Consider the following 13734-nt stretch of genomic DNA (forward strand, 5'->3'; position numbering starts at 1 on the left):
GATCAGCGAGGCGAGCAGTAGGTCTGTGGGCGTGAGAGGGGTCGATATGTCAGCTATAAAGTGAGTGATGGGTGAAAGTGTGGACAGGTAAGTATGAGAGGTGAGTGTAAAGTGTTAGAACAACTTTCCTTACTGTGGTGTATGTAACCTGTTCCACCTTAAGAGAACTTAAGCCTGGTCCACCTTAAGAAAGGTACTACTTTCTTTGGCTGCTGTATACGTAATACCGGTGGTGACCACACCGGTATATAAGCACAGTGTAATAATATTGTATTCAGTATAGTCCGACCACCAACCAGTAAAGACCTGTTGAATTTACTCTTGTGGTCTGTGTAGTAATTCTCGCTATAACACACAGACTTAACAGTGGCGACGAGTCCGATTCTTACCCTGCTGCAGTAATTTCCACGGCGACTTCGTCCACAGACAGGACGTCGAAGAGAGGTTTCCACCCTCATCACCTATGGGAAGACACGTCGAGCGGCAGGCATCGAGCAACCGGAGTGCAGAAGACATCCTGACCTCGAAGCCTCCATCAGCGACTGTCAGCTTCTTCTACTACCCCGTGGTAGGTAAGCCGGGCAGCGACACGACAGAAAGTCAACCGCGTTGGCTGTACAGACGGGGCTGGGAAGACGGAGAAATAAGGGCGGTGAGGTCGATCGCGACCAGAGATAAGGGCTGGGCCGCTTTCGAGTGAGAGGCGCAGCGCGGGACATCGATCGTGACCGGAGATAAGGGCCGCATTCGGGCTAAAGGCGCAGCGTCTGGGGAAACTGAAGGCGCGAGAGCCGCGGTGAAGCGGAGACAGCGTCGGGGGATGGGTGAAGACCGCCAAGCGTGGGAAAACCGCCATTTTGTGGGCGGAGGACGACGGCAAGAGCGGGAAGCCGCCATCTTAGATAACATTAAAAATACGATAAATTGCTACGATGCCTAAACATGGGAACATTAATGCCTTCGACAGTGATATAGAAGACTGGGCTATGTATGTAGAACGCATACAAAACTATTGTAAGGCAAATAAAATTCCTGAGGCAGATAAAGCACTAACATTACTAAACTTAATGGGTGCGAAGACATACGGGCAATTGAAACACCTGTTATCACCAGATGAACTGGCGGATAAGACGTTCGAACAGATTGTTACTGTCCTAAAAAATCATCTTAACCCCACGCCGCTGATGCTAGCGGAACGATTTAAATTTTACGATAGAAGACAGCTGCAAAATGAAAGCAATGCTGAATATTTGATGGAATTACGTAAGCTAGCAAAATATTGTCAGTTTGGAACGGGACTGACAGAGGCACTTCGAGATAGATTTGTGTGTGGTTTATTTAAACAGGATACACAAAGGCGACTGCTCGAGGAGAATGAGCTGTCTCTCGAGAAGGCGGTCACTATGGCAGCAGCACACGAGGCCGCAGCGAGAGGCACGGCAGTAATGCAGCTACGGCCACCAGAACTCGGTACAAACAAATTGGGTTTGAGTTCTGTCAAATGTTATCATTGTGGAAAGACAACGCACGATCAGAACCAGTGTTGGTTTAAAAACCAAGAATGCAGAACGTGTGGCAGGCTTGGCCACATAGCTAAAGTATGCCGGTCAGGAAAAAAGACCAGCAACAAAAAGTCACCGCAAGGAAAATATGCAAAGGTACACAAGGTGACAAAGAACAGTTTGACCGAACAGAAGTCAGGTTCAGACGCTAGCAGTAATGAACTGGATAGCTTAAGAATACACAACGTTGGTAAGGATACAGACCTCCAGACAATTTGGGTCACTCTTAAGATAGCAGGAGTCCAAGTAAAAATGGAATTGGACACTGAATCGGCATTGACGGTCATGAATAAGAAAGATTACAGAAGGTTATTCCAACATATTCCCTTACAGGATACGGAGATTATATTGAAAACGTACACGGGGCAAAGAGTGTACCCCATCGGAAAAATAGAGGTAGAAGTGGTCCACAAGGGCGAAGGAAGCCAAGTAATGGACTTATATGTGCTACCTGAAGGAGGTCCACCACTACTAGGACGGGAGTGGATTAGGAAAATGAATATGGACTGGCACTCCTTGAAAGCACTAACGGTAGATTCCGGGGAAACAGCTGTCAAACCTAAACGATTGTCCAGAATATTGGATGAGGCTAAAGAGGTGTTCCAGCCGGGACTGGGAACACTGAGAGGAATTACGGCAAACATCAAGATTGATGAACATGCACAACCAAAAATTTTTAAAGCCAGACCGGTACCCTATGCAATACGACCTGCGGTTGAAGCGGAGCTGGAAGCACTAGAACGTTCAGGTGTACTGTCTAAAGTAGATTGGAGTGAGTGGGCTACACCCATTGTTCCCGTTATGAAACGTCCTGCGAACAATAAGCCAGGAGATCCAGGGAAGGTTCGCATCTGTGGAGATTTCAAAATCACCGTTAATCCGGTGCTTCACACGGTGCAGTATCCGCTTCCACGGATTGAGGATATTTTCGCTTCACTGTCTGGCGGGAAACACTTCACCAAGATAGACCTGGCGCAGGCGTATTTGCAGATGGAGGTTGAAGAAGAGTCACGCCAATACCTCACAATCAACACGCATCGAGGGTTGTACCGGTACAATAGGCTGGTTTTTGGAGTGGCTTCGGCTCCAGCAATTTGGCAGAGGGCCATGGAGCAGGTATTACAGGGAATTCCAGGCACACAATGTTACCTGGATGACATTCTGATCACAGGTGATGGTGATGAACAGCATCTCGCTAACTTGGAACTGGTGCTCAACAGACTGAAAGAGTATGGACTTAGAGTAAATCGGCAGAAATGTGAGTTCTTCCAGAAGCGGATCTCGTACTGTGGTCATGTCATTGACCGGGAGGGGCTTCATAAGTCTCCTGACAAGATAGAGGCAGTTGTAAAGGCTCCCGCTCCGGAGAATGTCTCTCAGCTGAGGTCGTTTCTAGGATTAATTAACTATTACCATAAATTTCTGCCAAATCTATCCACGGCGCTGCATCCGTTGAACGCTCTTTTACAGAAAGGGGTACCATGGGACTGGGGCGAAAACTGTAAGAAGGCATTTCGCAAAAGCAAAGAATTGATCACCTCAGAGGAAGTGTTGGCTCACTTCAACCCGACACTGCCTATTCGGTTGGCTTGTGATGCTTCTCCATATGGTATTGGGGCAGTACTCTCACATAAATTGCCAAATGGCATGGAAAGGCCAGTCGCGTTTGCATCCAGATCATTGACCTCCGCTGAGCGCAACTATGCGCAGATCGATAGGGAGGCCCTTAGCCTTGTATGGGGAGTGAAGAAGTTTAATCATTACCTACAGGGCCAAAAGTTCACACTTCTGATGGACCATCAACCGTTGGTGTCCATTTTTAACCCTAAGAAGGGTGTTTCGGTGATGACAGCACAGCGTCTCCAGAGTTGGTCTCTTTTCTTAGGGGCACATCAATATCAGATAGAATTCAAAGGTACGAAACAGCATGGCAATGCTGATGGCCTGTCGTGCCTGCCACTACCTGAAGATGAAGACACGACGAAAGTTGACCCTGTTGAGTTATTTCATTCGACCATTATCGAGTGTTTACCTGTCACCAACGCAAGTATTGAAAGAGAAACCAGGAACGACCCGACACTGTCCAGAGTCTACGAGGTGACAGTGAAAGGATGGCCAACACGGGGTGATCCTCTGTTACCGGCATTCTCGGCAAGGCGAGACCAGCTGTCCGTCTGCCATGGTACTTTGATGTACGGGACAAGAGTGATTATTCCTCCCAAGTTAAGGGAAAGAGTTTTAAAAGAACTACATGAAGGTCATCTGGGGGGAGTTAAAATGAAAAGTCTTGCTAGGGCTTACGTATGGTGGCCGGGTATTGACCAACAGATTGAGGAGTTAATGAAAAGCTGCGCTGGGTGTCAAAAAGTGCAAAATGCACCTCCGATAGCACCGCTACACCCATGGGAATGGCCTTCAGCCCCATGGCAACGCGTACACATTGACTTTGCTGGTCCATTCATGGACTCCATGTTCCTAATCGCGGTGGACGCACATTCCAAATGGCCAGAAGTCATCAAGGTGAATACCACTACTTCAGAAAAGACAATTGCGGTGTTAAGAACAATATTCGCAAGGAACGGATTGCCAGAACAGATCTGTTCGGACAACGGACCACAGTTTGTATCGGAAGAATTCCAACAATTCTTAAAGAAGAATGGAGTTAAACATTATACCTCTGCCCCATATCATCCGGCGACAAACGGGTTGGCTGAAAGATTTGTCCAGACATTCAAAAAGGCTATTAAGGCCATGAATGATGATCAGATTCCGCTGCAACACAAGGTCGATAAGTTCCTGATGTCATATAGAAACGCCGATCATGCCGTGACTAACCAAAGTCCTGCTATGATGTTTTATAACAGGAGGTTGCGGTCCAAGTTGGACTTGTTAAAACCAAATGTGCGGAGGGAAGTGGAAAACAAACAGTTTCGGCATATTAACAGCAAGACCACTCGAACTTTCGACGTAGGACAACCAGCGATGGCAAGGGGCTATGGAAACGAAAAATGGCAGTCCGGAACAATCCGGGCCAGACAAGGACCTCTGATGTACACCGTAGATATTGGTCATAATGTGATAAGGCGTCATGCGGATCAACTGGTAGAGTCGAGAGCAAGGGTCGAACCCATGGTTGTGACAGAGACAGCTGTGGAAGACGTTCATGAACCTGAAGCACCTACCTCGGCCGAGAATGTATTTGATGATGATGACACCCAATACATTGGCAACCAACTAGAGGAGGCACCTCAACAACAAGAATCAGAGACCACTGAAAGGCGTTATCCAAGCCGAATCAGAAAGCCTCCTGAGAGACTGAACCTTTGAACTGTTATACCTGAAGTTATATATGTATATATGTTATGTTTATTTGGGGATATGACTGTTAAGCTAAAAAGGGAGGATTGTGGTGTATGTAACCTGTTCCACCTTAAGAGAACTTAAGCCTGGTCCACCTTAAGAAAGGTACTACTTTCTTTGGCTGCTGTATACGTAATATACACCGGTATATAAGCACAGTGTAATAATATTGTATTCAGTATAGTCCGACCTCCAACCAGTAAAGACCTGTTGAATTTACTCTTGTGGTCTGTGTAGTAATTCTCGCTATAACACACAGACTTAACACTTACCTTTGCTTCTTTCAGCAGGTTTCAACCATTGAGGATCCGGAGGTGCCTCATCTCAACGGCAGAGATGACAGAATGGCTCCGGCATTCTCAGATGCAGCAGCCATCTGCTTTCTGCTGAGGAGAGAGGTCTTGGTGAGCCTTCGTGCAAGGGCTCACCTTAGAACAGAGATGGTCAGTGTTTGACAGCTTCTCAAAGCTGGCAAACGCTGACAATTCATCTGTCAAAAAATTTTCAACAAATGAAGTGTCATACGCTGATGTCATCTGTCACTGGCTTACCCTTAATTGGCCGGTAAGGGTGGGCTTAACAATGCCAATCAAGGGAAAATAGTGTGGGTTCATCAGACATCGCTGGGGGCAGGACTAGAACCCGGAAGGCAGCAGTCCCACCCCCAACTTGTCTCGGCTGGCAAAATCCAGCCCCAATAAATCCAATAGGGAATTCAGAAGAAACTTCTTTACCCAAAGAGTGGTGAGAATGTGGAACTTGCTACCACGGGGGTGGTTGAAGCGAATAGTATAGATGCATTTAAGGGGAGGCTGGACAAGCATATGAGGGAGAAGGATGAGGAAAGACAGGTGAAGGCTCGAGTGGAGCATAAACGCCGGCGTGGACTGGTTGGGCCGAATGGCCTGTTTCTGTGCCGTATATCCTATGTAATGCTATGTAACTTTCACACAACGAAAGCCATGCTGCCACATGAAATATCATCAAGCAGACCATTGGCATGCTGAAGCAATGCTCTGGCGGAACCCTGCAGTACTCGGCAGAGCGAGTGTTGAAATTCACGGTGGTTTGCTGCATGCTACACAACCTCGCCATCACGAGGGCACAGCCCTTGACACCAGCCATATGGCGAGCAGCTGAGGAGCAGGAAGAGGAGGAGCAGCAGGAGGAGGAAGAGGAAGGGAGGAGGCAATCCAGACAGCCGCTTTCTGGCCGTGCTGTCCTTGACCGAATCATCCGGCTACGATACCAGTGAACGCAACCACAATTCCACAATCACCAACAGTCCCACACATTGTCTACCTCTGTTACTGACCATCGCAGTGTCCACTTGGCCACAAAGCAAAAATAAAAGCCACCACAAAATAATCATTCCAAACAAAATTTATAAATCAAACCATATTGGATACAAATGTCAACTAATCACCCTTGTGCATTCCCTTAGTAAGAACATAAGAACATAAGAAATAGGAATATTTTGCATCTGTGTTCACTATGGAGAAGGACAATGTAGGCATAGAAATCAGGCAGGGAGATTGTGATATACTTGAACAAATTAGCATTGAGAGGGAGGAGGTACTAGCGGTTTTAGTGGGCTTAAAAGTGGATAAATCCCCAGGCCCAGACGAGATGTATCCCAGGCTGCTGTGTGAGGCAAGGGAGGAGATTGCAGGGGCTCTGACACAAATTTTCAGAACCTCTCTGGCTATAGGGGGAAGTGCCAGAGGACTGGAGGACAGCTAACGTAGTACCATTATTCAAGAAGGGTAATAGGGATAAACCAGGGAATTACAGGCCAGTGAGCCTAACAGCAGTGGTAGGGAAATTATTGGAAAAAATTCTGAGGGACAGAATTAGTCTCCACTTGGAGAGGCAAGGATTAATCAAGGATAGTAAGCATGGCTTTGTCAGGAGGAGATCATATCTAACCAATTTGATTGAATTTTTCGAGGGGGTGACTAGGTGTGTGGATGAGGGTAGTGCAGTTGATGTAGTCTACATGGACTTCAGTAAGGCTTTTGACAAAGTCCCACATGGGAGACTGGTCAAGAAGGTAAGAGCCCATGGGATCCAAGGCAATTTGGCACATTGGATCCAAAATTGGCTTAGTGGCAGGAGGCAGAGGGTGATGGTTGAAGGTTGTTTTTATGACTGGAAGCCTGTGTCCAATGGTGTACCACAGGGATCGGTGCTGGGTCCCTTGTTGTTTGTAGTGTACATTAATGATTTAGATATGAATGTAGGAGGAATGATCAGTAAGTTCGCAAATGACACGAAAATTGGTGGAGTGTTAAATAGCGAGGAGGGAAGCCTCAGGCTACAGGACGATATAGACGGGTTGGTCAGATGGGCAGAACAGTGGCAAATGGAATTTAACCCTGAAAAGTGTGAGGTGATGCATTTTGGGAGAACTAACAAGGCAAGGGAATACACAATGAATGGTAGGACCCTAGGAAGGACAGAGGATCAGAGGGACCTTGGTGTGCATGTACATAGATCCCTGAAGGTAGCAGGACAGGTAGATAAGGTGGTTAAAAAGGCATATGGGATACTTGCCTTCGTTAGCCGAGGCATAGAATATAAGAGCAGGAAGGTTATGATGGAGCTGTACAAAATGCTAGTTAGGCCACAGCTGGAGTACTGTGTGCCGTCCTGGCCGCCACACTATAGGAAGGATGTGATTGCATTGGAGAGGGTGCAGAGGAGCTTCACCAAGATGTTACCTGGGCTGCAGCGCTTCAGCTATGAAGAGAGACTGGACAGGCTGGCGTTGTTTTCCTTAGAGCAGAGAAGGCTGAGGGGGACCTGATTGAGGTGTACAAAATTATGAGGGGCATAGATAGGGTAGATAGAAAGGAACTTTTCCCCTTAGTAGAAGGGTCAATAACCAGGGGGCATAGTTTCAAGGTAAGGGGCAGAAGGTTTAGAGGGGATTTGAGGAAAAACTTTTTCACCCAGAGGGTGGTTGGAAGCTGCAACTCACTGCCGGAAAGGGTGGTAGAGGCAGGAACCCTCACAACATTCAAAAGCATTTAGAAGAGCACTTGAAACACCATAGCATACAAGGCTATGGACCAAGTGCTGGAAAATGGTATTAGAATAAACAGGGCTTGATGGCCGGCGCAGACACGATGGGCCAAAGGGCCTCTTTCTGTGCTGTATAACTATGACTCTATGGGCTGGATTTTAACTCAGGTGCGGGATGGTGTCGTGTTATCCGAATTTCGTGTTTCCCACACGAATCTAAATGGATGTGGGAGATTGATGCAATTTTAACTTAATTGGCCAATTGATTTCCAACGTGTGGGAAGCCTTTGCAAATGGGTTTTTCATGACTGAAAGTCCCCTCCGATGACGTCATCATTGCTGCTGCATTTAAGGTCCACAGCAAGCCTTGCTTCTTCTGCAGACTGCCAAGCTTCTTGACTGTGCAGTGTGAGGGAGCTGCAGCAAATATGACCAGCGGGAGGGCCAGATCAGCTCCTTGCTTTGACGAGGTGGCACTGCAGGCATTAGTGGATGGGGCTAGGGCCAACAGGGAGGTGCTCTTCCCTTCATCAGGGAGGAAGAGGCCTCCCACTCAGACCAAGACAGTGTGGATGCAGGTGGCTGAGGAGGTCAACTCCTTGGGAGTCACCCGCAGAACCTGGATACAGTGCAGGAAAAGATTTCATGACCTTCAGCGCACTGGAAAAGTGAGTATGAATTTCCCATCACCCTCAATCTGATCCCCATTGCCTTTCCTCATCAGCACTCAGTTTTAGCAATCTCTTCCTCCACATCCCACTTGACACTGACATCCATGCACCCTTACCCATTCCCTCTCTCTCTATGCTCACATTCACATAACTATTCAACCATGCAGCCCTCACACTCCCTATCACTCTGATGCTTTGAACACAACTGACAACACACAAGGAGGGCCATTGGTCTTGCAACCGCACTCCATCTTTGTCTCCTTCTAAGTATCTATGCTATGCAATCTCTACACTCACTCCTTCATTCTCACTCAACCTCCACTTGTCTCCCTCATTGCAGGAAAAGAGAGCTCACAACAAAAGAGAGCGAGCCAGGACAGGAGGAGGGACAGCCTCAATAGCCCACCTGACCCCCTGGGAGGAGGCCGTCCTGGAAATTATGGGAATAGAGGATGATTCACGCATGGGGGACGGACAGACGGGTGTAACACAGCAAGCTGGTGACAGAAAAGTTTCCCATCTCTCTCCTTGACATTGCATGAGTCGCTGATAATAATTCTGAAGCTGTAACAGATGGACTTATGAGCATCTGCAAAAAGCTATGTGCATGTAGCCTTTGCATCACATCTCTGACTCTTTCCTTTACTCCCCCACAGGACCATCACAAGCATCTGTCCCCCCTAGCCAGGAAGAAGAGGCTGAGCAGCCAGACTCCTCAGAGGAAGTTGCAACCTCTGAAGGCGCAGCGTCAGCACAATTCAGCGCACCCAGCACCAGCGCAGACACTCACACCTCGGTGGGACTTTCGGGACATAGAGTAGTGTTGTCACCTGGTGTATCACAGCTCACAAGTGAGCATCAGCAGATTGTGGAGACAGGGACAGCAGTGGAGAGTCCTAGTCAGAGGGCGCAGGACTCTGCCAGCTCGGCTCAGCAGCATGTCGACCCTCTGCCTCTGGGTCCATCCATAAGATCAGAGGTGATGGAACTCCAGGCACAGATGCAGGAGTCTCTGGCAGGTTTTGTCTCTAGGGTCGCTGCGAGTGTGGAGCGAATGGAGGAGTCCATAGCGACCATGAGCAGAGCCTTTGTGGAGTCATTGGCGCATGAACACATCGCCACAGAAAGGATGGCTACCTCCGTGGAAAGGATTGCTACCTCCATGGTAATGCTAGCTATGGTAGAGGAGAGGATGGCTACGGTAGAGGAGAGGATGGCTATGGCCATGGAGGAGCTTAGTCGCCAGGGTATGGAAAACATGGTCATTGTTCAGAATAGAATGACATCTCTTGAGGAGCGATGGGCATCTACTGAACAGAGAAACCAGACCTTCATGGAAGTCCTTCTGAGTAGGACTGCCATTGCAGATATGGGTCTCCATGGCCCCACTGATGTGCAGCAAGGTGCTCGCCAGCCACTTGCAGGCGCTGAGGGGGACCTGACCCATGAGAGGGAGGTTGGTGGCAGACCTCAAGGAAGTGGGGGCTCCTCTCCAAGTGCTCACACTTCCATGCCACTGCAGAGCCCTCGGTCAAAGCCCCACCGGAGTCCACACCCAAGTGAGATAGACGTCTCAATCCCTGCACAGCAGCAGACTGTTTATGAGCCCTCACAGGCTCGCAACCCCAGAGGACGCCCGCCAAAGGTGTCGCGACAGGAGCAGCAGGAAAGTGAGCAAGGGGCCTCCACATCTGCTGAAGCCACAGGGGAGGCACCACGTAGGAGCACGTGTAAGAGGAAAATTCTGCACAAATAGTCACAAGGGTAGTCACTTGGGTGCAATTTTGTGTTTATTGTAAAAATGCCATCACGTCGTTATTAAACATAAAAATTCTGATGGCAAATGTTGCAGTTGTGGCGTCTGTCATTTCGCTATTGGGACTTCCACATTGAGGCCTTAGGAACACTTGCAACTGTCAGTATGGTGGTCAGGGTGCTAGGAATCCTCTGGTTCTTGGCCATTGTCAAAGCTCTGGTAAGAAGCAGTGAGGCAAAAGTGTTTAATTGACTAGGCTAAGCAAATCTGGCCAGGATGAGTGTGTTCCTTGCATCCCAGGCAGCAATGTTCTCGCGTAATGCTGCCGCTGGTTGATGGGCCTCTGCAGGATGTTCGTTTTCGCACGCCTCCTCCTCCTCTGCATCTGAGAAGGATATGTGAGGAGCCACTTGGTCTTCAGGAATCTGCAAGCCATGACGCTGTGTCATGTTGTGAAGTGCACAGCAAACCACTATGATTCTGGAGACCCTGGCTGCTGAGTACTGTAGGGCTCCACCTGATCTATCCAGGTATCTGAAGCGCAGCTTCAGCAAACTGATGGTTTGCTCGATTATGGCTCTGGTGGACATGTGGCTGGAGTTGTAGCGCTCCTCTGCTTCGTTGGCTGGCCTCCTCAACGGTGTCATTAGCCACGTCCTCAGGGGATAGTCCTTGTTTCCAAGTAGCCATCCGTTAAGTTGGTCTAGCACACTGAATAGCAGAGGCACACTAGACTGGCGCAGTATGAAGGAGTCATGGCAACTGCCAGGGTACATGGCACAAACATGCAAAATTTCCTTCTTGTGGTCACACACCAGCTGAACGTTGAGGGAGTGGAAGCCCTTGCGGTGGACAAAAATACCTGGATTGCGATGGGGTGCCCTAAGGGCCACATGTGTGCAGTCAACGGCGCCCTGCACCCTTGGAAAGCCTGCCAGATTAGCTAATCCAACCGCTCGCGCCGTGACACTTGCTCGATCCTTGTTGAAATGGATGTGATTGTGCGCGAGAGCAAAGAGGGCATCGGTTACCTGCATGATGCAAGTGTGTGCGGCCGCCTGGGAGATGCCGCTGATGTCTGCTGCTGATCACTGGAATGAGCCTGAGGCCAAAAAGTTGAGTGCGGTGGTGACTTTGACGGCCACTGGTAATGCTTGTCCACCTGGTCCTCTGGGCAGCAGGTCTTGCTGTAGCATTGTGCAGATGTCAGTCACTACCTCTTGCGAAAGTCAGAGCTGCCTTTGGCACTGCTGCTCAGACATGTTGAGGTAGCTGACCCTTCTTCTGTAGACCCTGTTTGGGGGGTATCTCCTGCGCCGACAGGCTTCCAGGCACTGGCCTCTTCTGGCCTGTGCAGCTTCAGGTGGGTGAGCAGCAGCCTGGCGCTCCTGCTGCTGCTGCTGTTGCTGGTGCTGCTGTTGTTCCTGGTTCTGCTGCTGCCGCGTCTGGTGCTCGAGCTCCTCTAATGCCCAGATGGGAAGGAAATAAATGGCTTCCATGCTTCTGATATGACTCGGTTGAGGAAGTGCTGAGTGAAGGTGGTGAGAGGGGTTTCCCAGGAGGTCACACTGGAGATGGGTGTGAGTCTCCAACCTTCCACAGGTGTGGTTAAGCCTTCTAAAAGTTGCCCCAGACCTGAGACCACTAAGTCCTGCCACCTACAAATCGTGGCTGATCAAATCTCCTCTTTAATGGTTGACCTGCAGTTGATAGTCAGCAATCCAATAGTGCTCCCGCCAGGTTTCACATTCGTGTTTCCCACCAGGCGTGTTTCACGTGGGAAAAGGGTAAAATTCGCAAGGGCCTTTCAAAATAGGATTATAGAGGCCATTTAGTGGTTGTTAAGGGCCTTAACGACCAGTCCCGCCTGTTGGATGTGGGACGGAGTTGGGACCATCAGACATGACTGAGTTAAAATTGCTCGGAGTCGGGAACTAGGCGGGGGGGGTCCCGCCCGCCAATTTTTGCGATTTTAACCCCCCGCACGCCTCCAAGCCCGCCTCCACGGCTCAATGAAAATCGAGGCCTATGACTCTATGAGGAACTGGACTAGGCCATTTGGCCCTTTGAGCCTATTCCGCTATTCAACAAGATCATGACTGATCTTCTACCTCAACTCCACCTTCCTGCACTATCCCCATACCCCTTAATTCCCCCAAATTTATCGACCTTTGTCTTGAATATACTCAATGACTGAGCATCCACAGCTCTCTGGGGTAGAAAATTCCAAAGATTCACAACCCTTTGAGTGAAGAAATTTCTCCTCATCTCAGTCCTAAATGGCCGACCCCTTATTCTGAGACTGTGACCCCGTGTTCTAGATTCCCCAGCCAGGGGAACCATTTTCTTAAGCCTGTCAACCCCCTTAAGAATTTTATATGTTTCAACGCGATCACCTCTCATTCATCTAAACTCTATAGAATATAGGCCTAGTCTACTCAATCTTTCCTCATAAGGCAATCCCCTCATCCCAGGAACCTTTGTTGCACCCCCTCTAAGGCAAGTATGTCTTTCCTTAGGTAAGGAGACCAGAACTGTACAAGGTACTCCAGGTGTGGTCCCACCATTGCTCTTATACTCTAATCTCTTTGTAACAAAAGCTAACATACCATTTGCTTTCTTAACTGCTTGTTGTACCTGCACTTAACTTTCTGTGATTCATCTACAAGGATACCCAGGTCCCTCTGAATGCAAACATTTCCCAGTTTCTCACCAGTCAAAAAATATTCTGCTTTTTTGTTTTTCCTACCAAAGTGGATAACTTCACACTTCCCCACATTGAATTCCATTTGCCATGTACTTGCCCACTCAGTCAACCTGTCTATATCTCTCTGCAGCCTCTTTGTGTCCTCCTCACAGCTTACTTTCCCACCTAACTTTGTATCAGCAGCAAACTTGGATACGTTACACTCAGTCCCTTCATCTAAGTCATTAATATAGATTGTTAATAGCTGAGGCCCAAGCACTGATCCTTGTGGTACCCCACTTGTTACAGCCTGCTAACCTGTAAAAGTGTCATTTATTCCTACTCTCTGTTTTCTGTCCATTAACCAATCCTCAATCCATGCTGATATATTACCCCCAATCCCATGGGGGCAAAATTCGGTTACGCTATGTTTGGGGGCGGACTACCGGAGATTTAGCGCCCAGCGCGGAAGTACCACTCCAGCAAGGAACTGGAGCGTTATCTTGGTCTCCCTGGAGGCACTAATGGCAGGTGCAAAGGAGCCAAATTTCGTGGTCCACAAGTCCTAATTTTGTGTAATAACCTCTTGTGTGGCACCTTATTGACTGCTTTTTGAAAATCCAAATACATTACATTCACTAGATCCTCCTTATCCATCCTACTAGTTACATC

This window comes from Somniosus microcephalus, chromosome 10, assembly GCF_052327205.1.
Source record: "Somniosus microcephalus isolate GS21.2 chromosome 10, FLI_Smic_1.0, whole genome shotgun sequence".
Lineage (NCBI taxonomy): Eukaryota > Metazoa > Chordata > Chondrichthyes > Squaliformes > Somniosidae > Somniosus > Somniosus microcephalus.